The sequence below is a fragment of the Microtus ochrogaster genome, chromosome 15 (assembly GCF_000317375.1).
Source record: "Microtus ochrogaster isolate Prairie Vole_2 chromosome 15, MicOch1.0, whole genome shotgun sequence".
Taxonomy (NCBI): domain Eukaryota; kingdom Metazoa; phylum Chordata; class Mammalia; order Rodentia; family Cricetidae; genus Microtus; species Microtus ochrogaster.
This window is the reverse complement of record NC_022017.1, coordinates 35,344,816-35,372,140: the sequence shown is the minus strand read 5'-3', so window position 1 is coordinate 35,372,140 and position 27,325 is coordinate 35,344,816.

The following is a 27,325-nucleotide window of genomic DNA, read 5'->3' as shown; positions in this document are numbered from 1 at the left end:
TTCCTCCCAGCATTCTGTTCTGTTTACTCCACCCACCTATGTTCTAAGCTATGAGCCCAAGCAGTTTGTTTATTACTTAGCCAATGAAATCAACAGATTGATATATGACACTCCCACATCACACTGGATAACCAAAAGACAGATATTGAACCTCCTTGCATCTTAATGTCTGTAATTGCAATAAGAGTTTGCAATAACTCCCTCATTATTTTCCTGTTAAGATTAGGCAGAAAGTATTGATTTTGGACAGTGCTAGTTATGATGTCTGGCATTAAAGAAGTTCTCCAGAGTTTATCCATCTGTTACCACTTAACTAATGCTCAGGTAGGTACCTTGAAAAATTCTAAAGTGATGTGGACCTTCTCAGCCAACAAAGAGTACTGGATTGTGGAATGACACTGACCCATGGCTGTGTCTCATCAACCTCAGAGAGTGGAAAAACAGTGTCTGAAGTCATGGTCTCCGTCTCTCCATGCCTTCTCTTCCCATAGCTCTACCACTGCTATGAATGTCACTGAGTTGCTCAATCAGCTCTTCTCATGCTCCTATATAGCCTTTCTTTCTCTCTGTTTTTAGAATTCAAGCCATCAAGATAGCTTGTTCCCTTCCCAATATTTCCACACAGTATCACATCCTTCCTCCCTTCTGAATCTTCCTTCTCCTGTGGGAAGGAGTTCAGTTCATGGCACAATTTAGTCTAAAGGTCTACTCTCACCTCCTTGCTGGTCACAGCCATCCATTGTGTAACTTCCAGAAAGATTTCAACCACCATCACAGCTAAATCCCCTGCTTTATTAAACAAGTATGATAGCACTATCCATCTTGTAGCATTGTGAGGAGGTCGTACATTAAAATAGGAAAACGTGTGTGAATGTCTTTCACTATGGAGTAAGGGGTTGGCAGAGGTTGGTTGCAAATGAGACCATGTCTGACATGGGAAAGCATGTAGAAACCATGAACCAAAGATTTAAGTTCTGTGGACAGATATTATGTTCTTTAACTGCTCTAAACATGTTGTCTCCCAGCCCTGTTATCCCATCCCCATATACACATATGTCACACAAACTGCTTTCTTAGGCCAAGAACTCAGAATCTTAGTCTGAAATTTCACCATGGCACATCTATGGATAAATGCCTGTCCCTCAACTACCCACTTCCCAAATATTGCTGCTAAAACCATTATGTTTATTAAGTGCTTGGGGCCTTGGATATTTTCATCAGAATCCCAGTCTAACAGACGCCCACACTGCCAGGAAAAATATGATGACCTCCACAGCAGCAACCTCAAAACTGTTCTGCTAAAGTTTTCTTGTCTCAGGTTATGTCCACACATTTCCCTTGTGAATTACTTTTCTTCCAAGCCCTTGACCCACTGCCATTTACAAATATTACCAATGAGATGTCTGTTTCACCTTTGTGACCAGCCACTCATACCCAGTGTGTGGTACCTGTCAGTGGATAAGCAGTCTCAAGTTCATTATCTGGCAGAACAGGAAATAAGAACAAATCTTGGCCCTTAACCTCGCTTTGGTGGATTTCAGAAACAAGTTAAGAAATCCTTCAAAAACCAGCTCCTGGAGGCACAGAGGTGGGGAGGGGAATGTTTTCTTGAACTTTTACAAGAAAAAGCTCAAATTTTCTTGCCACATTCAATCCTGACCTTGGCCCTACCTCTGACAAAATGCTTTGTTCCCCCTGTAGGTACAAGGAAGAGAAAGAATAAAATAAAAAGCAACAGAAATAGCAAAAGTCATAGTGAGACCTGCAGAGGTCTGCTCTCCTACAGCATACAGCAAGCTAAACTGGGGAACAGAAGTAATGTGAGAACGGCATTGGCAGGGACACAGAGCTACTGTTGTTCACATGTGCACTGTGGGAACCACCGATGAAGGGCACATGCTGTCTCAGAAGGAAGGCCCAGTCAGGAGCACTGCACCACACACAGCTAAGTATGCCTCTCTGCATTTAAGTGCAATTAATTAAACTAATGAATAAAATTGTACATATTTATAAAGCACTACATGATGTTTCAATGCATGCATGCCCATGTTGTGTCACATTCAGACCAGAGTGAACAGAGCTGGCTCCTCAAATGCTTACCCTTTCCATGTGATAAGAACCCCTAAAACTTCTTTTTCGTCTTCATACAGAGGCCATCATTATCTGCAGATACCACACTGTGGCATTGAACACCAGAACTGATTTCTCCAACATAGTTGCAACTTCTGTACTGTTTTTCATTAATAATTTTGAAAACATTTATATAGGCTTTGTTAATATACTAATCCAGTAATTAAGACTATGGCTTTTCTTGGTTCTTCACTCCATTCTCTTTCTTGTTCCCTGGGAGACACTACTCAGAGAGCACTGTGGTTGTTGTTAGTGAGTCTGAGATCACTGGCTTCATCTCCAAATAGAAGAATCTTTGCTTCAGGCCCACAGGATATTTATAGCTATCACAGCCAACCTTGTTGCTACCCAGTTGCCAAAAACAATGGTGCACTAGCATCTTCCTTTAGTATCTCCCAACTACTTACTGGTTTATATTGACTCAATGATATCCAAGCATTCTTATTATGTGAGTGGGACAGCACCAAGGATCTTGGACCTGACATTCCCCACAGTGAAAACCTGCCACAAAATAACCCCATATTGGTTTTTTTCTCTCCCTCTCTGTGGCCATTTTTCATTATCAATGATCATCCAACTCCCATCTCGTTGTCAAGCTATTCTTTGAAGAACTCAACATTATGACAAGATAGTACATGATTCTCAGCATGGTTGATTTATGGGAGGAGATAAACTAGATTAAAGGCATATTTTATTGTAAAACAAAGAAAAATTAAGAGCAGAGTAATCTTGAGAATTTTGCTGAAAAACAGTTGATGGTAATCAGTGGAAATAAAAGAAATGGACATTTACAGAATCATTAGGCACAGAAGTAAACACAAATTGACAATGGTCTTCCAACCTAGGTGAGGTGTACTACCAGAATATCATAATCTGGGTGAATTATAAACATAAACATGATAGGAATCCTGCTATTCTCTTGTATACTCCACCTGACTCTACCCTCAGTGAAAATGAATAGGGTGTCATGTCATGGCTAATATGATATAAAGAGAGTATAAAGAAATCCTAACCATTTTAACTTGTGAAATGAAAGCCCAAGGGGGTATGTAGATGTTGCAGTGATTAGAATCTTCTTTTTTTTTTTCAATTTAGACTTGAGGTATTAATTTCTTTGCTACTATACCAAAGAACCACAAATTTAATATCTTAGAACAATATTAATTCTAGAGTTCAGGTATTAGAAATCAGTTTCACCAGTACAGTGTCCAGTTACCAGCAGGTTGCTTCCCCACTGGAGACCTCAAGAAGAGGGTCTGTGTCCTTGCCTTCTGCTTTATGTAGCTGCCTGTATTCTTTGACTTGTTTCCTTGACACAACTTCAAGAACATTGCTTCATTCTTTATTTCTTTTATCTCTTCTCTCTTGCCAGCTTCCTAATCTATCCCTCTTACAAGAGCCTTGTGATCACACTGACCCACACGGGACATCTATTCACTCCAAGACCACTAAGAATTTCAGAGTCCTTTTTGCTGTTTAAGGAACTGACATTCTGATAGTCTCACTTCTTGTCTACGAAAACAATCTCATTTTGATTGTATCTTCTTTAGCTTCTCTAAGCAATGCATTCTAATTGCCAGTATAAAGTCATGACATAGACTGTTAAAAATTTCCACATTTAACACTTTTGTTGTTATTTATTCTGTCTTTTTTTTCCCAATTGGTTGATAATCAAGTAGAAAATTTCTGTTGACTTCACAACTATGAAAAATTCATTGATTATCTTTAGAGGTTTTGATTATTTTATATTCCTTAAGAAATTTGGTGGGTGATTAAGGGGAAACATCTTCTTCTGGATATATCATGACAACAGCACACATGAACTCACAGCAATTTTGACAGCATGTACAAAGCCTGTGCAAGCTCGAGACAGGCCAAATCCCAGCATGTGGAGAGGGGTTGGGTACATAGTCTCATCTCCAGATGTGGCACCACTGGCAATTATTAACTTGGGAAAGCAAATGTTAGTTTTCTCTAAGAGTGTAGCCCTTCACTAGTCAACCACACTCCAGTGGAAAGACCACCCATCCAAGAATATTTTGCACAAAACAAATTGGGTCTTGACAGTTTTTTTTAAAGACATAGAACTGGGTGCTTATGGAAGTGGAATGGATCTGGGAACAGTTGTGGGGTGACTAAAAGTCAAATAGCATGTCACCTGACTCTCAATATGAAGGTCTGTTTAAGCATCCATATTGTAGCAGAGGTCCTGGTCCTCTGACTCTTATAATCTTTCCACCTTCCTTACCAATTTTATTTTAGTTAGGTGATATATTTCACAAATATATCAGTTGGCCTGGGTACCCACAGTTACATATTTTTTGCATTGTGACCAGCAGTGGGTCTTTGTAATAGAATCCATATGTTGCTAAAAAGGATTCTTTGATGAGGGATTAGATCTCCATGCCCCAGATAAAGAGCTACATGCAACCAATGGCTGCAGAGAAAGCGATAATCAGTTTTTTCCAGCGTGGAACTTCTTGATGGGTTATCTAAATTCCAAATGGCCAGCCCTAAATAAAGTACACATAAGTAACAGTAAAGGCCCTCATTAGGATTTTCATGTGTGTTTGTGTATTTGTGGGTTATATATATATGTAATTATGTGTGTGTGTAACAATAATAATCAGAGAATAGGTCATAAATTTGAAAGGGAGTTGGAGGAGACATGGGAGGAGTTCTTGTGGGGAAAGAAGGATGGAAATGATGAAAACACATGACTCATGTATGACATTCTCAAAAATATCACATAAAAAATTGAGTTATCCAAGTTGACCTCAAAATCATGATCCTCCTGTGTCCACCTCCTTCAGCAAATCCTCATGGGAGCCCTTACCCTTTGCGAGGAGTGGATGGGGTGTCTTGGGGGGGAGGCAAAGGAAGAGCAGGAGGAGGGGTAGCAGGGAGAGCTGTGGTTGGGATGTAAAATGAAATTTAAAAAATAAATTAAAAGAGGGAAATGATGAATGATAAACATTATCAAAGTGCATTAAATACATATATGAAAATGTCATAATATAAAACTCATTATTTTATACAATTTTTATTTAAAAAGAATTAAGTCACATTTTTTTCAATTTACAATAGCATAAGAGAATCACTCACATTCCAAAAAAAGAGGGATAGGGTATAATGAGACAGATCAAACAAGCAAAGCCCACATCCAGGAGGGCAAATGACAAACTCCAAAACTCCATGTCTGGCATTCTGGTATTATCAGGGAATGGTCTAGGTTCCAATGGCTTTGACAGCTGCTTCTTTTCAGTTCTGATGGCTTTAGCACATGTGACTTCTCTCTTTTCTTGTTTCCATTCTGTGTCTGCCTCTTTTCTCAGTGGGCATCCTCCGGCCATGGCATCTCCAATGCAGCTTAGGTTTCACCTACCCTGCTTCCTGCAATCACCTCTCTGGACTTTCTTGTCTCTAATTAGAAGTATCTTTTGTAGATTTTTTTTTTTTACAAGGCAAGGCCATAGTGTATAAACAGACTATTTTACATATTTTCTTTAAATCCTTATAAATTAACTTTTTTCTTATTTTTTCATTATATTGACAATTGTTCTTGAGTTGAAGGAATTTATTCTTTCAATTTTAACTGAGATATTAATTCTAGATTTATTGTATTTGATTGTGTATGTATATAGGGATATTTCATTTGTATATTAATAAATAAAACTTGCCTGAAGTTCAGAGAGTAAAACAGCCACACTGATCAGTCTTACAGACCAAGTAGTGGTGATACACACATTTAATACCAGTAGCCATGCTAGTTTTATAGAAACCAGATGGTAGTGTTGCATACCTTTAACCCCATTATTAGAAAGGAATATAAAAATGAGAGGAGACAGCTCTCACAAACAGTCTCATTCTGAGATTCATGTAGGCATGATTACCATTTCAGAATGACGTAGAGGTAAGAGCTGACTGTTTTGCTTTTCTGACCTTCAGGTTGAACCCAAATTTTTTTCCTCTGGGTTTTTATTAACTGTCCCCTATCAAGTTAAGAACACCCCCTTCTAATTTTTATTAAGTAATCTTTTCTAAGATTTTATTTTATGTTATATATTTTATTTTATTTGTGTGTATGAATGTTTCGCCTTCATATATGTATGTGCACCGCATGAGTGCCCATTGAATCCCCCGGAACTGGGGTAATAGTTGTGAGTCACCATCTAAGTGCTGGGAATTGAACTTGGGTCCTTCTCAAGAGCAACAAGTGCTCTTCCCATGGAGACATCTCTCCAACCTGAGTAGCCTGGGTAATTTTTTAGCAACAAGAAAATGCTAGGTTTTTGCAAGTCTTTTCTTTTGAATTATTTTTTTCTTAATTGTCTCTTGATATGGTGAATTTTATTAACTGATTTTCAGTGTTGATGTAGTTTTACTTTCATAAGATAAATCCTACTTTGTCACGGTGTACTGCCTGTTTGGTATTCTTACATGGAAGTCAAGCTTCTCCCCTGAGAGTTCAGAAATTGACTTCACTGATGCAGTTCAATAGAAGGGAAAACATACATATTTATAAGCATGCACAGATATCATGGAAAACATTACAACAAAAAGAAGGACCAGGCGGTTGAGTCTTAAGTATCCCCTTGGTAGAGAAGAGGGCAGTAGGTGTTATAGGCTATTTAGAGGGAATAGCAACAAGTGCTAAGGGAAATGCATGCACCGGAAGAATGAATAATTGTGTAGAGCAAAGTTCCTGTGGGCTTTGAATGCGGTGTTTGATTTTGAATCTTTTTCTCCCACGTTATGAGTTTAACCTTCTTTGGTTAGTGGCATTTCAGTAAGAGGCCTAATGACAACTGTGTTCTTTTTCAGACAGATAAGGGACTTCTGAGGAGACCCTCCCCTGCATTACTATGCTGAGGCAAGAACAATTTAAGATCCAGAGTAACATTTTCGAATATTATTTTCTAAGCCGTAACATATTATTACAATTAACATATTAGTTTGCTTTTAGTTTAGAACGTTTACATTACTATCCATAAAAAATCATTGCCTGGAGCTTCCAGATTTTGTAGAGTTTTTGTCATCTGGGTCAATTTTTACCTTTCAAAGAATTTATTTATTTTGAGTAATCTATTTGTTGTATTTGTTGTTATATTTATAATACTTTATTCCTGGGATTTCAATGTCCTAGAAGCCAAAGTCGTATCTCCTCTAAATCTGGTGATGTTGGTAATGTATTTCTAATTTTTTCATGTATCTGTTGACCATTCATTACCTTATCAGATTTATTGATTTTCCTGACGCTTTCGATTTCATTGGTGTTTCCTTTCAGTCATTTGAATTTGTCTATTTTCTTATTTCTACTTCTTTCTATTTAACTTGTTCTTGTTTTTCTTGTTTCCATTGGTGTTATCTTGTTCGCAATGTGAAAGAAATCGGTTTCCTAATAGTATAGCTATAACACTTAATGTGTAATTAGCACTTTTAGCCATAGAACCTGCACTAAAGACCTGGCGGTGTTTCATTTTGTGCTGGCTGCTGGTCAGCTGGCAGCTGCTTGATATGACTAGTTGATAGGACAAAGAAAAAAATGAAACCACCAGAATCTTGTGTCAGTTACGCTGTAGCTGCATGTTTGCTAAAGGCTGTCGATATCCTTGAGCTGTGGAACATTGCTCTAGGCTTTATGAACGCAGCTGAGCCTGACCTAAGCAGAAATTCAACCTCTTACATGGTTTCTGCAGTGCTGTGGGGATGTGCAAAAGAAATCCTAACTACACAGGGAGCGAACACTGAGGGAAATACAGACTAAGAAGACTAGCGAGGTAGGCTTGGTGATACGAATGGAGTGGATGGAAGAGACACGTGATTACACTACAATGGCTGCCTCAGAAAGTGTTCAGGAAAATAACTTGACAAAGAATACAAGAAACATTATCTCAAGAAAAGGATGTGAACGTTAGAGGATATGGTAGTAAATGTTTTCATGTGCTATGGTATATATGATGCATACTATAATATACATATTCTCACATGATTATTTTTCTGTGGTGAGATTACCTAAAATATTCTCTCTTATTAAAGCTCCAGGATACAATACTATTAACCTATTCAACATTAGATCACTAGCTTTCTTCATTCAAAATAACTAGGTTTTTTACTCATTGTCCTAAGTCCCTCCATTTTTCTCCACCCGTCTGTTGACCTCCAGCATAGTCACCATCACTCTAGCCTCACTACATATTAAGGCACTTGTTTTCCTTGTTCTCATATGTGAGAAATTTTCTTTTTGTGTGTGGTTTATGTCACTTAGGACAATGTCATCTATGTTTAAAATGACAGGATCTCATCTTCTGTATAATAATCTGCTGTGTGTGTGTGTCTGTATATATATGTGTGTGTGAGAGTGTGCTAATACATATGTCCTGCCACTTATTTGACTGCCCCTTTCATTTCTTGATCATTTCATTTGCTATGCTTAAACTTTGTCAGTAGATGTAATCCCATTTGTTTGCTTTTGATTTTATCATTAGTACTCCTGGGAAATGAAAAAAAAAAACACCATTAAAGCTAATACGAAGAATGTCATGTCTTTTAGGATTGTTATAATTTCAGTGTATTGTGTGTGTATGTGCATATACATGGGAATCATAATTGTGGGTTTTGCAGTGGGTGAAAGACTGAGCTCAACTCTGAATAGCTATGTGTGAGTGAAAATGCATAGACAAGGAACTAGGTAGCAATGGAACTGTGGGGAAATTATAAGGGAACAATGGGGCTAAGGAGAATTTTGGCTAGGATCAACCACGTATATTGCCACTAAAGCAGTGTAGGCTGCTCAGATACCTCCTAGAGGATGATGCAGGATGACGGAGCTGCTCAGATATTAAGTGTAACCAGGAATGAAAGATGACAAGTTCTTGATTAATTTGTTTAACAAGGCTCTGGGTTAAGGAAAGGCACAAGTGGGTCTTCAAGAAGTTTGGGACATCTTTGTGTTAAATACTTTTAGACATTAAATCCAAGAGGTGCAGAGCTTCCAGGAAAAGGATCTAGGTGAAGCTATGGAATGTAGACTTGGCCAATTCTGGTCAGCAATTTGTAAAACTCAGGAAATTGTATATTACTGTATGTTATTCACAAAGGGATTTTTCTGAAAGTGTAACGTTCTCTAATAACTGACTGCCCATAACCATAGGACATACATTAAATGGTCTCACATATCATTTTCTAATTCATGAACTAAAGATGAATACTACTTCTGAATCCTTATCTAAAGAACTACAAATGAACAGGTTCCAGAGGTATTCCCACAGTAATGTTTACTGAAACACTAGCCACAATAGCTATGTTATGTAACCAACCTAGATGTTCAAAAACAAATAAATGGCTATTGGAAATGTGGTCTATATTTACACAATAACTAACATTTCTTCACCTGAAAGGAGAAATAATAATAAGTTATATTGTCTGTAGGAAATCAGATGCTATAGCTAGATAAATTATGAAAACTAAACACTGTATGTTTTCTATCATATATATTCTAATAGATTTTATATGGGTACATGAAATCATGTATGTGTTTTTCACATGAAAGTGAAACTGTCTAGGGTACCTAAGGGGACTAATGGGAAGGGAAAAAGTGTTGAAAGCAGACTAGGGTTGAGAGAGAACATTCTCAACACACATACGCTTTATGAAAATTATATTTTATAATAGAATACCATACACAATGAATATACACAATTAAAATCTGAAACTAGATTCTAAATAAAGTCCAAAAGAAAAGGAGTCTCTTGATTTTTTTCAGAGGAAGATATATTTTCATGAAACACAGCACAAAAGTTGATATGACCAACAGAATGGAAAGCTCACTGGAAGTGTCAATCCCTCTCACAGGAGATGGCTTCATGATTCATTTTCATATCTCCAGAAGAGCAAATGCACATATTTCTATTATGTTAATGCCGGAAAGACTGTTATATCTCCCACACCTATTTGTCACCCTCTTGATTCTACAGCTTTCACTCTCAGTCTCCCGTTCCCTACAGGCAGCCACTTTGTCATCTGCTGTGTTATGCATGTATAACTATTGCTTTTTCATTTGAGGTGGACTGTTTAGTTTCCATGACTCCTGCTGAAAGGCAGAGACCTTTTTATTTATATTAAATTCCCTATATATTATTACCTATGTCAATAGTCCATGTTTAATACAGCTCTCTGGAAGGTCATCTGCTGAGTGAACTGTTGCCTTTAGTTACATTGTATTGGTGTGCAGAATACCTGGACAAAAGCAACTTAAAGGAAAAAATATTTATTTAGCCTACAGTTCTCCAAGAATACAGTCCACCACAGTAGGGAAGGCATGGGGATAGAAACAGAATGTCTTGTTTCTGATAAACCTGCAACAAGAGCTTGAAGAGGAAGTAGAGCTTTGCTATCCAGCCACAGACTCATCCCTCCCCTCCACCACTACTCTGCATACACAGTGTTCAACTCCTAGCAAGACTCTATTTCCTACAAGTTTCAGATCTTCCCCAGACAGCACCAATAGCTGGTGACCAAGTGCTCAAACATGACCTTATGGGGGTCAATTCATAGTCAAACCAAAATGAGTAGTATTCTATGCATTATGCATTTTTTCTTGGAGAGACTTTTTGTATTAAGTCATCAACTTTCAAGATTTTGGCTTTGTTATATTTTCTCTTTGTTAATAATCACATATGTGTTCACTATTAGGCCAAGGGGGAAATATTCCCCTCAGTACTATTTCTCCTTGATGACCACACTCATTTACCCAGTCCTTTCTTATAGCAAGCTTTCTTTCTGAAGATCATTGGCTTTCGATTTTCACTGGTGCTATTTAATGTGTATTACAGGTATAGAGAACTCTCTGATAACATTAATTGTAAATAGGATGGTTCAGTATGGGCACAGTGAAAGAGGAAAGGGAAAAGAGTAAAACCCAAAAGAGAAGCCTATGATTAATAATCTCAGTCACAAGGCAGGAGAGTAAATTTCTTTCTGTAACCTAATTATTCTCTTACAGCTTCCACTCTTGCAGATAGTCATGATCACTTGCAGTTTCTCCTTTTATATGCTTCCCTTGAATTATTTCACTCGCTGCTACAATCCCACTTACAACAATTTCCCATTGACTTTACACCAAGTGTAGTCTATGATGTCCTACAATCTACATACTTCTGCCATCCAGTTATTCACTCTTTAACTAATTATGTTTCCTTCCAGAGAAGACTCCAGGTGCCTTGAAACAAATCCTAAATTTTTGTTTGCTACAAACATCAGCTCAAAGCCTCTTTCTTCAGGAGCCCTTGCTCTCTGATGATGAATCCCACAGCTTCCTTTCCTACCCTCCGCTGTCCTGACTTAGGAAGGGCTTACCTTCTTTGGAATGCATGATGACCTTGAAGACATCATTCTACAATTGGCAGAATGAGTGTAGAACTGTAAAAGATACAGACGTCTTTCAAGAACTTCCATCATTTGGGAAAAGAAGAAGAGCAGAGGGGATGAACTATCCCTATAGACCATATCTTTTCCAAGAAGTGAACTGTAAAGCCAGTGTTTTATTTACTCTTCCTAGCTATGGAGGCAGGATCACTGAAGAGTCAGTCCATTCCTCATCCTGGGTCCCAAATAAATCTTTCCAAAGTGGCTTACCTACCACTGCAGAGTCTGCACAGAGAGATAGACTCTGCCATTATAACACCTTAAGGAAGTGTTATATCCAGAAAGGTTTCTCTGCCCTGCTAAGAAAAGAGGTGTCAGAGGAGATAGAAAACTTTTTGTTTTTCTCTCCCTCTCAGTGTGAAACCATTGTCACTTATCCTGTAAGCGAAGCAGAGAAGAACCTGACACGTGGCCTTAAGTCACCTCCCTTGCAATGTGACAATCCAAATCTTTAGAATAACCCATGGATTAAAGCAGTGAAATTCAAAGTCCTCAGCTCTAATTAGCAGAAGGCAAAATAAAAAGCTGGATTTCCAGTAGTCATGGTCAAAACGAGAGACTTAAGAAGAGTTGAATCCCGAACAAATTACTTCTCGCGTTTAAAAAATCCAAACTCATTCATATAACTTTTTTCTCATTCACAAAAGAAAAGCTCACAAGGCAAGTGTAAACATTACATTTCTTGTCTCTTTCTTACAAGGAAATTTAAACCTAAACTCATTATTCAACCACGCCAGACATAAAAACTGGCTTTTCTTGCAAACTCTCCATTCAGTTTTTATCTATCTTTTCTAAAACCTGCTCAACTTTTCTACATGATAGATCTGAAGGTTCAAACTGTGACCCTAATAGACAAAGCCCTGTGTCTTCATGGAGCTTATGTTCAATAGAAGAGGGGAGGGCAGAAAACTGAAATGAACATGCAGCTTGTACAAGAAAAATTCATAATTTCTAACAGAGTGGTGGGACGCAGGGTATAAACAGTGCAAACATATTCACGGTTATGAAAAATTTATAATCTAGTGAACAAAATCCACAAGAATTCAAGAACTAAAATCAGAAGTTGAGGTAGGTACTGAGATAAAAAAAATTGAAGAAAAAAATCCAGGAATGGAGACTGTAGGTCTGTGGGGTATAGTAATGAAGGGAGATGGAGATGTTGAGGAAGTCTCCCACAGCGACAGCAGTTCCTCTTCCGGCTGCCTCTCCTGACCTCCTGTGATAAATCGCTTGTCATATTGCTTCATATAACCTGCAGAAATCCTGAAGCATATTTTTGTGTTATTGAGGCTATTGATTTATCAACAGTGACATGCCACATGGCCCTGGGCCCCCCTGCGGAATGTAATTCACAGTAAGATTCCTGAGACATTTAAATGAAGTGGTTCAGGTTAAAGTTCTTGCCAGAGCCAGGTACATCATTTTCCCCAAAGTCTGGTAATCCTGAACTGCTAGAATGTAGATGTGATAGGGAAGCAGGGTTTAAGGAATGCGCTGGGGATCAAAGACTATGAAAGAGTGAAAAATGCTGTTTTCCAGGTATCGTTCAAACTCAACAAAGGCATCAAGCAACTTCCTAGGGATATGAGGGCTAGATGACCATCACTATTTGGAGCAAATGTTTACAAATAATAGCCCGTGCCCTGTAATAGATGAAAGATGATTTATCACAAATAAGTTTCTGTTTAACCAGTGAGGTAGGTACCTAGAGGTTCGCTATAGTGTTGTTCTATTTTGATCATGTTTTAAACCTTCTGTAATAAAATATAAAAAGATTGAAAGGAACGATATGGAGCAAATGGTTTTGATCTTTGGTTTCCTAATTGAAGTCATTACACGTTCTTGATGGGTTGGAACAATCTTTGGCTGTGATCAGGGATACAGGAGAGAAGGAAGTCAACAGGGAAATATGAGTAATAACATCTACAGATAAGGAGATGAATCCAAGAGTCCACATCACCAGATTGAGGCAGTTTACCAAGATGTTCACCACAGTGCCCCCTACATGCTATTTTTCTTCCCACACCTCAGAAAGTTTCCAGAGTAGTTTCTGGCCAATAGGGGTGCCTCTTATTTTATTGGTGCTCTATGGTGGACCTAGCTTTGATCTCTCCTAAAATTCTCCTTCTTGCGTGAGTGTCTTTGCACTGCATCTTGAGAGCCAATTCCATGATTATTAAGGAATATAAGAATCTAAGGCTGCTTGAGGCTACCAACAGTGGGCTCTGGAGTCAGTATTGTTACTGTTGCTTCTCCAAACTTCAGGCTCTATTCTAGCACCCTACTGTCTCACGTTCGACACAGTGGCTCCTTCCTAAGTAAATTAATTTGTGTCAGAGACAGGGCACTGCAGGTTGCCATCCATCTTATAAGGACAGCTGGGTAGCAATGTGTCAAAGCTTACCCTAGAATCCCAGGCTCATAGACTTGGAAACAGCTGTGCTGGTAAACAGGCAGGCATCCAGGCTTTGCTCACTAGTGACTAAAGATGGGGAGGATTCATGAGTTCCACCATCCCTGCTTTCAATGCTACTTATATTCCTTCTCAGCAGAGATAATGAGAACTTCAGGAAACAGATTATTCTGTTATTCCTATTGGCTACTGTGATGTTTGACTGAGGTGTGACTTTGCCTAAAAAAGTACATGACTGGAGGAGGGCTTTGAAAGTTGAAAGCCTCATGCTAATTCCAGCTTATTTTCTCTACTTCCTGCATGTAGTTAAGATGTGAGCTCTCAGCTTCCTGTTCCTGCTTCCATACCTGCCGTTTGTTGCCATGCCTCCTTGCTACCATGGAAGCTCTCATTCCTCTGGAGTCCATAAGCCAAAATAGTCTTTCTGCCACAATTTGGGTTTTGCTCTGGCATTTTATCACAGCCATGAAAGATAACTAGTGACTCATTACCTTATGATTGACAGTTTATGTTTGACAGAACCTAAAGAGGATATAGTAGTTCCCCAAAGCAAGACAAGAGGGGAGACTGCCTCTTTCCTAAGGTAGTCTACAGGATAGAGGTTCGGGGATGGAAATGGGGAAATTTTTGCTCTTCAGACTACCCAAGCATGGTCTATGGCCTTCTGCTGATGCCAAAAATTGATACTGCTCTAGGTTAAGGTTCATAAGAATTATCCATTGTTTTGTGGATATTAATAACATCATCTTTTAGTAACAATATTCTGTAAAAAATAAAGATGGGAAATGTGGGCTAAATACAGATTGACAGGAGATTACTTAATAGGAACACATACAAATATCTTTCAGACATAAATATAACAGCTTATTTGGAAGAATAATTTTTTTAAAAACTGATTTCCATGTTTCTAAGATGTATCATCACCTTTACTCTCTACATTGGTGACATAACTTACTACATTTACAAATTTTCCAAATGACACTGAGACTTCATGTCATCTAACAGATAGATCACAAGTGGCTGTGCTTCTTCCATTTCACATTAGATAAGATTATGACACCATTCTTAGCAGAGTAAAATGTGTTTGAAATGTTAAGGTAGCATTGGAAACAAAGATCTGTATGCATTCTAGCTGTCAATTTTAGGAATTCATTTGAGTGTAGCATCCTCATATATTCAAATCCTTGATCTCTATGGTTTTAGACCCTTCTAACTTAGAAATTGTCAGCTTTTTGGTATAAAGAAGAGCTAAAAGGAGGCCAGTAGCTTTTAGATGAGGTGCTGGGAGCTTCAAGCACTGTATGTTCTTTAGTTTCAGTCCTACAGAGCTTTCTAGAAATCTGATGTGAAAACAGAGAGTTAAAGTGAGAATTAAGCATGGGAAAATACTTACGAGTTTGTCATACTCTCCATTGTGGCAGGAATGTGACACCAGTCAATTAAGAGTCACATACATTCTCTTTGCAAAAAAAGAAACATGCAACCATCAGAAGAACACAAGTGGTGACAATGAATAAATCTTCCATAACTATGTAGAAGATCCCTAGGACAAAACCCTGGGCAACTTGGCTTTGAGAACACGCAGCCCATTATGACCATAATTGTTTTCTTCCAAGAAATTCTTGTTCTATGAAAGCAAATAATATAAAGGAAACCCAGAGGGAGCTACAGGCGATGAGCTGAGACTTGGGAATGGAACTCACAAGAGAACTCCTAGGTAGTTTTAAAATTAAAGTAGAACACAAGTACATATAATCCATCTAAATTTATTCAAGCAATATGATCATGAATATACATACAAATAACAAGTCACAGAAAACACTTCATGAAGAAATGGCTCACAGAGTACCCAAAATACCATGTGAATGGGTTGTAGTAAATTGCATTGAGTAGAATTCACTATGGATTTTTCTGTTTGCGATGTATTTCACACATTACCTTATATGTTCTTCACGATAGCCCCAGCGGATGTATTTCATACACCATTTTATGGATGAGAGAACTGACAGTGGGGAGTTTCTGTTGTTCTTGTCACGGTGCATTTCCTTACCATTTTATTTAGTAAGTGGGGATGGTTTTAATGTTTAAATATTGACTGATTAATGCACTGAGTGATCATTATTTTAATATGGCATAAGCTGTGAAAATGAGTGTCTCATGGAGACAGGCATTTCTCTCTTATTCTTCTGCATTGGCTGTCTTCCACAGCTGGTGAATGCTATCTTGCTTCCTGTCTCACTTCTTTTCCAAACTTGCTGTCCTTTCATGTCTCCAACTGGCCACATCTCCCATCTCTGCATCCTATGGTTTACAAGGCTGTAGTTGCTGAAGCCGTTGCTTAGGCACTTTTTTAAAAAGTGTTTTTCTGGCTTCGTTTTCCTGAAAAAGCTCAGTGATGAAAGAAAGCATCATAGCCTACCAACCGTCTATCCTACATCCCGTCATTTTGGGAAACATACACTCTTTACATGAAACTCAGAACTGCCTGCTACCCAGACATGTGTTTGACAACAGCTCTGTGTCTGCAATTCCTTCAACTTCTACATCTTCTTTAGTTCTCTTCCCCTATCTTCAGTATGGACCCTCCCTGAACTCTGAAGCTGATCCAACCCTTTCTTGGCAATTCTGCAACACATGTATGCACATATAATATATATATATATATATATATATATATATATATATATATATATATATATATATATATATATATATAATTGTGGAAAGCATATGTGAACTGAGAGCTAATAATAGTGATTAAGATTGAAATAAAAGGACTTGTTGCTTCCAGTAGCCATGCGTACCAAGTAAAATCTGCTAAAACTATTGAACCAACCTCAACAAAATTAACACAACCTGTAAAGTTATTATTATTCACTCTCATCTGACATTGTGGCAAGACATAAGCATGTCCATCTATGCTTCTGATAAAGCTCTCTCATAAAACCTTCCCAGGCTTTTCAACATTATCTCATATAAAATACACCCCAAGCCTCTAGTTATCCCCATACCACCCCCGCACACTACCCCCTCCTCCTCTTCTCTAGATCATATAGATCATTTTTTTTACCAGAATCTAACTATAGGCTAGGATGTATCTCTTAATGTGCCCTTGAACCAAAACATTTCTAACTGTATGACATTTGAATGTGAGACATTTGGAAAGCCACCGGAATTAGAGGAATTATTAGAGCTGGCTTCAACAGTGGCAGCAAGGGTATCATAAAACCGAGAGTAGCAACTCCAACTAGCAAACTTGCTGTCCCAGAATGCAACACCCTCTGTCAGGATATAAGGCAAAGGACCCTCATCAGAAGTGAAGCAGATCTGGGACCCACACTTTTAGACTTCTTAGGCTCTAGAATTGTGAGCCAAATTAATTCCTAAATTACCTAGTCTGGGATATGTTTGTTATAGCAATAATAAACAGACTAAGATAGTGACAAATAGCATCATGAGAGTTTAACATATATTAAATTTTATACATCTAATAAGATCAGGAATTATTGTTGTTCCAGTTTTACGAATGAGAAAATTGGTACAGACAATTCAATTAGCTTGCCCAAGATAATGCATTTATGAGGACCACATACTGCATATACATGCAAATACATTTAGCTCAGCTACAAGATAAACATCTTCTAAACTAACAGAGCAGTGGTGAGCAGAAATTACCTGGGAAGAAAGACAGAAACCCCTCAAGCTCCAGATCCTTAGGCAGACACTAAGGCCGAATGACAGAAATACATTGTGCACTTAGATTCTTTCACAATTCATCAGTGAGAACTTCGGTGCAAAAACATGAATGCTATTGACATTTCACAGATTCAGTAACTAAATAATGTTGTTAGACTTATATAAATATATATGTCAGATGATTATATTGAACTCTGATAGAATGGTGTGCACGACATTCATTCTAGGCCTTCCTTGGACAGTCAACAAAGTCTGGCATACCAACTTGAGGTAGGACCATACCTTTCCCCCTGTATCTAGGCTGAGCAAGGTATCCTACTATAGGGAGTGGGCTCCAAAAAGCCAGTTCATTCACCTGGGACAGGTCCTGGTGCCACTGCTAGCACCCCACAAAAACAGATCAAACTGTATAACTGTCACCCATATATCAGAGAGTCTGGTTTGGTCTCATGCGGGTTCCCCTGTTGTCATTCCATAGCCTATGAGCTCCCACTAGCTCAGGCCAGTGTCTCTGTGGATTTCCCCACCAATTCTCCCAAGTCAGTATTCTTGATCTCTCATGTTCCCATCCTCCAATCTCTCACTTCTACCTCTCCTCCTACTTTACCCAGGAGATCACAACTATTTTTCTTCCTGGAGTCCTACACATGTTCCTCTTAGGGTTTCCCTTTTTACCTATATTCTCTGGAGTTGTGGATTGTAGCATGGTTATTTTTTGTTTTACATCTAATAGCCACTTATGAGTGAGTACATACTGCTTTTGTATTTCTGGGTCTGGGTTACCTTACTTAGAATGTTTTTTTCTAGTTCTACCCATTGCCTGCAAATTTCAAAATGTCATTGCTTTTTCCTGTTGAGTAATACTCCATTGTTTAAATGTATCACGTTTTCTTTATCTATTTTTTTGGTTGACAGGCATCTAAGGTGTATCTAGATTCTGGTCATTACAAATAATGCTGCTAAGAACATAGTTGATCAAATGTCCTAGTGGTGTAATTTGCATCCCTTGGGTATATGTTCAAGAGTGGTATTGCTGGGTCTTGAGGTAGATTGATTCAAGCTCCTCTATAGAGCTACAGTAATAAAACAGCTTGGTATTGGCATAAAAACAGCCACATGGACCAATGGAACCGAACTGAAGACCCTGATATTAATCCACACACCTATGAACACCTGATTTTTAACAAAGAAGTCAAAATTTTACAATGGAAAATAAGCACCTTCAACAAATGCTACTGGCATAACTAGATGTCAACATATATAGGAATATAAATAGAACCATATCTATCCCCATGCACAAAATCAAGTCCACGTGGATTATAGACACTTATCCTACTCTATGGGAGTGATCCAAGACTAGGACTGTGTTTATGTTCATAAATAAGCTTTGAGAGTCCTAGACTTTGTAATCAGTAAATAACTTGAAGTTCACTGTATCTGAATGATACTTGCCTTCAAGTTCTCCATGTATCTTTCTTATGTTAAGGAACAATGACAAACTCTGGGAACCTGGGAGTCACTGTCATCAGTGGTGTAACCTATGATCACAGAGAACTCCCTGACCAAATCCACTGGATCTCAAAAACATCATCAACAACAAAAATAAAACCATGAATGTAGAAAAGGGACAGTGTTGGGGTTGAAGGGAGAAGTAGGCAAGACAGAGTAGGGGGTGAGCAATCAGAATGCTTCATATACATGCATAAAATGCCAATGAAGAACATTTATAAATAATTCAAAACTAAAAAAAATCATTAGTTTCTTTCTTTGAAAAACGCATTTAAAATTTAAGCAAGATTTTTAAAAGTATCTAACTGCAGTCCTGTGTTTTCCAGAAGGCAGGTTTCTGAAGGCTGAAAGATGCCAGATTCATATTCCTAACCCAGCATTCACTAAGTCAGAAATTGTGCCTTCCTCATGATTACACAGAAGACACTGCAGCTCAGTGGACATCTAAGACATCTCAGCCTTTCCCACAGCATACCAGAGAGGGTCACACTGCTTCTCTGAAGTCAAGTGTCTTCCTGCCACTCACAGAAGACTTTGAAATGCCTCTTATGGTGCATCAAGTTGTAAACAGTCAAATGTGAATAAGCCTGGAAGCTCAAGCTTGGATTGCCTAAAGGGGTCCCTGTGTTGGAGACCAGCTTTGACAATAATACCACTTACCAGGCAGGGTCACGGGATTAGAAAAGTTAGTAAAGGGCACAAAGAAGCAAGTGAAAATAATAAAACAGAAAACATAGGATAGTACTGGGAGGGAGTTCTAGTAAATACTGAAATCTCTGCTTTTAATTTTCTATACACTTTTATATCCCAATAAGGCAGGGGGAAGAAGACAAAAGACTACTTTAACCTTATACAAAGGACAACTAGAACAGTTATTTGCTTCAATACTTTGAGCCATCAAGGCATTAATACATGAGAAAAGCATTCTGGTGTTTAGGCAGTGAACCCACCCAAGACCAAGTACCCTGAAGGCAGCTACTCTCAAAGTCAAACCTCCCATTTCAAAAGAAGGAGCAGAAGTATGCTTGAATACCCTGACCATTGCTCACGGGGGAGTGGATCTACCTATATAGGTCATCTTAATGTCAAAAAGACCAAGTAACCACACCCTAGATGAGAATATGTAGCCCTAGTTGTTGTCAAGAATTTTGGACAAGCTAAAATTCTCTGACATTCAGACAAAGGGGGGAAAGGTTCACATTTTTGGGCTTCCACATCCCTGCATCTCAGAACATTGAGTAAAATCATCCTGGCAACAGAGTCAGCTGTGTTTTCTCCACAGGACCCTCACTGTGGATGACCTCATCCCTACCCAATTGTAGGGTTCACTCTAAAATAAGTAAGTAATGTGACTGAACCATCCAGAAGCCTCAGGCTTAAGGATTTCAAAAGCTTTTGTCCCAATGTAACTCAGGAACAACACATTTCCATGACTCTAATGTCATATTTTATCTTCTTAATGTTTACTGATTTCAAAGGTACTGGTCATCTTGGTTAGTTTGGCAGAATTTTAAGAGAAAGCAATCACATGGCCATGTGACTTTTATTTTCTATCATCTAGTTATCCAATAGCCTTTTCTGTCAGAGGCATTTCAGAAGTACCAGTTAACCACAGTATGTGGAGGTCTGCTGAAGCCATCTGAAGCTCTCTGGCTTTCACTGGCTCTTGATTTTTTATTGACACCTCAGGTCCCTAAGAAAACCTCACTGGGGTAAGGGTTTCCATCATGAACAAAGGTTAGGCTTTTTTTTTTTTAATATCCACAGAATTTTTCCTTGCTTGAGTTTTGATGTCTGGGCTGTGTCCCAAAGAGATTCCAAACCAGCCATCAGAGGGCATCTGATAAAATCAAAAATCATCACTCTGAGGTTCCCTGGGCTTAAAAAGGTTAACCCCCTGAGACTGTAAACATGGTAAAGCTACTGAATGGTTGGTCCCAGAGGGAACTGCTAATTAAGTTCAGAGTAACAGGGCAAATGAACAGTGCCAACAATTAGACAAAAACCACCCTGAAAATCTCAGATCCCTTTGCTAATGCAGAAAACCTTTAGAAAATGTTTCCTACAAATTGAAATAGAATAAGAATGAATAGTCTTGAGTCTCCAGGACCTGAGATCATTTTCCTCTGTTTTTACTAGGTTTGAGACATGGAAGAACTATCCCAGACATCTCCCCCATTATCTTGTGTGTGTATATGGTATATATGTGCTTAATCAGTGTGTTCATGTGTGAATATAGCAAGTGTCACAGTTCTTGAGTGGGGGTCACAGGACAATCTCGAGTGTCAGTTTGAGACATCAACTCTTCTGTTGGTCATCACTCCCTACACAAGCCTGTGACCTCCCATGCATTAGTTATTCTGCTCCATGTCCCATTTTGTCATAGAAGCACTAACACTGCAGACATTTACTGTCAAATCGGACTTTTGTGTGGATTCTGGGCACACTGAGTCAGGTTCTCCCACTTGCACAGTGAGCAGTTTACACACTGAACCACTTTCCAATTAGAGATTTTCTAATTTCCTTCGATATTTAGATATTTTAAATGAATGATCTTAAAAGTTCTTTCCTGGTCTAAAACAGTACCTTGTGCTCAGCATTGATCAATTATGTGAGCCAGTCTCAGCTATGTTGCAATCCTGTGCATCCTAGGACAATGGGTGACTTCCATGACAGCCACTGTCTTATTAATACCTGTAACCTCATCCCCATACCCCACTATAACAGCCTAGCTCTAGACATCACCAAAGGGCCCAATCCAACTCTCTGTTGAAATCTCCAGCCTAAAGTCATGTAGAACTATACATTTTCTCTAGTGCAGTGTTACTTTGGGGAGTGGGGAGATGGTCCCATAGCTAAGATTGCTGCTCAATCATGAAGACCCAGGCTTTAGATCTCAGAACTCCATCACAAGGAAACAGATACAAAGCTCCCTTAAAAACTAAGAGAAATTGGTCCCAAGTTTCTCTTTCACTAATTTTCTCAGGTTCTTAGGTGGGAGGTTTGAAGCACTTTTTAAAACTTTGTTATCTGATACATGGAAAATATCAAACCATCATCTACTTTTATTTACGTACAGATTAATGCTGTTTTGAGTATTCAAGTAACAGATATTAAACTACAGGAGCAGTTTGAATCCATGCAGGTGGAATCAGTTCTCTGATCTGAGAGTACTTACCTTCTATTCTCGATGCTTCCTTCTCTGGGGCTGTTGACCATATTCTCCTGAGTCTTCTTCCTGATTCTGTCTGATAAAATGTCTCCTACTGTTGAAAATGCATCCTGGGTACCAGTTATTCCGTGCATCTTCGGCAATTTCTGCATGGAAATGGTATATTAAGATTGGGAGCTAGATTACTTGACCAGGGAAAGATCCTAGCTCAAAAGATCGTATCTTGAAAAGAAAAGTAGATGGTTCTTGAGAAGCAAAACCTGAATACACACACTGATGTATTCGTGTCTCTAGACTCAAGCGTGTTTTTTTCTTCCCCAGCTTGGTTAAGATTCCATCAGTCAGCACTTCTACCCATTACTCTTCAGTTCTCCACACAGAGAAAGCACAATCACTTTGCTTTCTTCTCCAGGCATGCCCAGGCTAGGACTGAGTCTCCTGGCCTCTTGAATTATAGAATGTCTTCAGGAGTCTCCCCTCCTAAGTGGCTCCCTAGTCTCTGCTACCCTTCCTTGCTCCCATTTCTTATTCCTCCCACTGAGCTGGAGACCAATATTTAGACTCTTGCTGCCTTTCTTGGACACCCTTCTTAACATGTCTATGGTGAGGTCATCTTGTTCTTCACAAAGTCATTTCCTCTGAGAAGTTTTGCTGGGCCTTGCCATTTTCCCACATCCATATGAACTCAGACTTGCCTCTCTCACAGCTCCCTGGAAAACCCATTTAAAACACTCCTCCTGGGTCCTGTTGCCAGAGGGTCCCTCTTTCCATCATGGTGTCCACAGTGTGGAGTAATGGCCCTTGCAACCTTGTTCAGTGGAAACTCTGAAAATCACCGCAGGCTAGCTAGCTCCCCCAGGAATCTATTCCAGGAACATGCACCCAGTAGACAGCAAATCCTTCCATGAAACACTACAGAGCTTTATTTAGTGACTGTCTCCTCCACTAGACTTTACTGCTTCTGATATCAGGGACAAGGTGCTGTAATTACAGCAATTTGTACAGTAGTTTATTGGAGCCTGACAGGTGTTTCCTCAATAGTATTTGATGAATGCATCTCCCCAGCTGTTCTGCTGCATCTCTGCTTCCTGACAACCCTTGCATTTGTATAGCAGGCATTGTGCTTGCTGCCTCAGGACCTCAGCATCAAGACCACTGTCTGGTGATCCCTAAGTGCATAGGAATTCATAAATAACACCACCGTCATTGCCTCTGGCCCTTATTGAATGCCTACTTGGTTTTTCTAGGGCATGGGATAAGCAGTTCTCAGAAATCATTTAATATAACCATCATTAGGAGGCCTGGGTTACACTTTTAAGGCAAGGCAGTTAACTGACATTTTGAGGATTTAAATTTTCTTTTTGTTCACCCCTTTCAGAGTTCCTGTCCTTCTCTTTTACTTTTCATGACCTTTGCTCAATGTCATTTGATTACATAGATAAAATTCTCAAAAATAAAGAAAAAAATAAAGAAAACCAAGAATACTTCAAAAGACACAGATATAGCCTCAACATTTGATTTCAACTTATGTAACTGTTAATGTGCATGTTTGTGTGTTTGCCTCCTGGAAAGCTGACCATGTCAGCTGCTTTGAACATGGTGTCCTTACTGGAGTCCAACTTATCTGGTATAAGCTATATCCATGAAGCGCTCTCTGTTTTCAGGGTGTCCTTTTGAAGATGAGAGACTTCAGGATGTTTGGGCTACCTTCTGAATATAGATGTTATCTAGATCTTTATGATTTTTGCCTTTGGTTGTTTTTCTATTTATAATGACTAGATGAAAGTAGCCCTCAATTTATAAGGAAGCATTTCTTAATGGCTTTGTCTTTGCAAGGTTCAAAGTTTTTTTGTGTGGTTTCAGGAATAATATTCTCTCTGCGCCCTAGAGTAGCCCTGGTTTATAATAGAGTTTTCAGATAATACATGCCTGTAGGAAGTTCAGAAGCCTCTCCTGTCTACAGCTCCAAACTGGAGTGTCTTGCAGAAAGTGGGGCCTTCTTAGTTAACCAGGCAAGTCAGTTATTTGGAGTGAGTTGGAAAGAACTCCTGCGGTAAATATCTCCCAGCTTCAATCATACTGAAGTTAGGAACTTAACAGGTTCAAGTACCAAGTATTCTGTGAGAAAGAAGGTTGAGCAAGAAAAAACCGGTATGAAGTCATTCCTCCATTCTCTGGTTCTTGCTGTTTGTAGTCGTCTCCACACAGAATGACCCCTTCATCTCTTCCTCCAAAGGAGATATGCCACTAGCACTCTCCATTAGGATTTTTCTCTGCTCAAAATGCCTGGCTTTGGTATGAGTTCAGTGCAGAGGCCACCGGATCTTTCCAGCAAGTGTGAAATGCTGACTCCGCTAGTATGGTGGTTTGGAAGAAAATGGCTCCTAAATGGAGTGGCGCTATTAGGAGATGTGGCCTTGTTGGAGTAAGTATGGTGTTGTTGGGAGAAAGTGTGTTATTGTGGAGGTGGGATTTGAGGTCTGTATGCTCAAGCCATTCCCAGTGAGACAGTTCATTTCTTGTTGTCTGCATATCACAGTGTAAAGCTCTCAGCTCCTTCTCTAGCACCATGTATGCCCGCATGTCACCGTAACCCACCATGATGATAACAGACTGAACCTCTGGACTGAAAGCCATGCAACTAAATGCTCTCTTTTCTCAGAGTGGCTGTGGTTTTGGTGTCTCTTCACGGCAACAGAAACCCTAACTAAGATAGCTAGCTAAAGATGCCCGATGTGGTACCAATTCTAAAATAAACAATAGGGTGGGAGAGCCACTGTTTGTAGTTGTCTAAGAAGTCATCCCCTTAAACACTCTCTTGCTGCTAGAGAATTCTTTGAGGTGACAGTGGTATGTGAAGCAGAGGAGACAGCTTGGAGTCAGTTAGACTTAGCTCTGCCAAAGAGAAGGATTGACCGGACAGTTTGCCCATTCTTGAAACAATTGATCCTGGTTGCATGTTAAAAGTCTGAATTTTCAAAAGCAATCTACATTCAGAAAGTCACTCAGCAAGTGAAAGAGGGGGCACAGAGGAGGGAAGGGTGTGTACCTTCCTGTACTGAGCTCTGCTGGCAACTTGGAGCTCCTGCACAGTGGGCAGAGTCACGTCTAGCTCAATCCAATTCTGTGACTAACATCAGAACCTCATATCCATCCCCACACACATGCAGCCTATAAGACGGTATGGACTTTAATATAAGCCAGTTTATCGTGTCCACTATTGGAAAACTGTTTGATTTTTTCCATGTAAAAATGCACACCTGGGTTCTTAAAGGTTGTGGTCTCTAACTTGTAGGCATTGACCAGGTATAGACCTTGGATCAAGCACCACAGCTTCCTTCCTCATTGGAAATTTGGAATTCAACCAACAAGTGAGTGAGTTTGGGCTAGACATCCATCTGGGGCAAGCAGCATCATGATGGCAGTAAACATGGCCATCTTTGCCACTTAATTCCCCCAAGGGAGAGGAAACCAATGTACAATAGATGTGTGTACAAGAGATGGGAAGAGATACTGTTTCTCATTTCTAGAAACTTCTTGAAAGCCAGTTTTATTCCCAACCTGTATTTGAAAGATAACACTTTCTTATTATATGAAAATTTCCTCTTTCCCTTAGGTAACTATAATTTGCCTAATCCTATAATTCACCTAATGCTATTTCCTGCCAGAGTATTAAAAATAATCAAATGATAAACACCTCCATATTCTGTTCATTACATGCCAGATAATTTTTATAGGGGTGCTGCTGTGGATGAAGCTTCTCTTCAAATCATACACTGAAGCTCCAACCCATCCAGTTAATGTATTCGTCAATAGGACTTACAGGAGATAATTAAGATTTATCATGGGTTGAAGGTTAAAGTCAGGTAAAATTGGTTGCTTTTTAAGAAGAGGGAAATGGAACTCACGGATGCTGAACCAACAGTCAGGGAGACTACATGGAACCCACCTAGGACCTCTGCAGGTGTGTGACAATCTTGTATCTTGGTCTCCTAGTAAGTCCTTTAACAACAAGAACAGGTTCTCTCCCTGGCACTTAATTGATTTTTGGTAACCAGTTCTCCATGCTGGATTACCTGGTCTTGCCCAGATAGAAGGGGAAGAGCATGGTTTTGCCTCTACTTGATGTGTCATGTATTGTGCAAGCCCATGTGAGGCCTCTCCCTTTCTGAATGGAGACGGAGGAGGAGTGGATGGGGATGGAGAGGATATGGGGAAGGGGAGGGGTTGGGAGGAGAGGAGGGAGGGTGTTATGGTTTAGGTAAAATGCTGTGGTTCCTAGGTGGTAGCAGTAGGCAACTGTGGGTGGTTTAGGACAGTGGTGGTTGGGAGACCACGGTGGGCCATGAGAACAGCTGGTCCCATGAAGGGCCACAGTGGGTGAGAGACAGAGATGGATAAGCAAGCCAAGCAGAGAAAGTGGGTATTTACTTAGTAAGTTATGGAGGGGAAAGGGAAAGGGGGGAAGGAAGAAGTGGGAAGAGCAGAGAGAGAAAGAGTGAGAGAGAGAAAGAGAATCAGAGAGGGGAAAGAGGAGAAGGGAAGAGCAGAGAGGCAGAGTGAGAGAGAGAAAGAGAATCAGAGAGGGGAAAGAAGAGAAGGGGAGAGCAGGGAGGCAGAGAGAGGAGAAATGGGAGAAGGGAGAAGAGCAGAGAGAGGCAGAGAGAGGGGGAGGGGGAGGGGAGAAGTGGGGAGAAGGGAGAGAGGCAGAAGCTGCCTCTTTAAGAAAGAAATAGAAAGGAAAGAAGAAGCTCAGTCTGAAACTGGAAGGAAGATCCACTTGCCTAGAGAGGGAAGGGAGTGGGGGAGCTTATCTTTTAAAGGGACAGGGCAGACCATTATATTCCCATCTCCTTTTTATAATAAAAAGGTAGGAGGTTAGGCACAACAGGTTAAAGAAATTAGGGTGACAGATTCTCAAGACTGCTTCCTGCCTATTTGTGAGCAACTGCTGCCTTGGCTCCTCTCCTCCCCCCGCC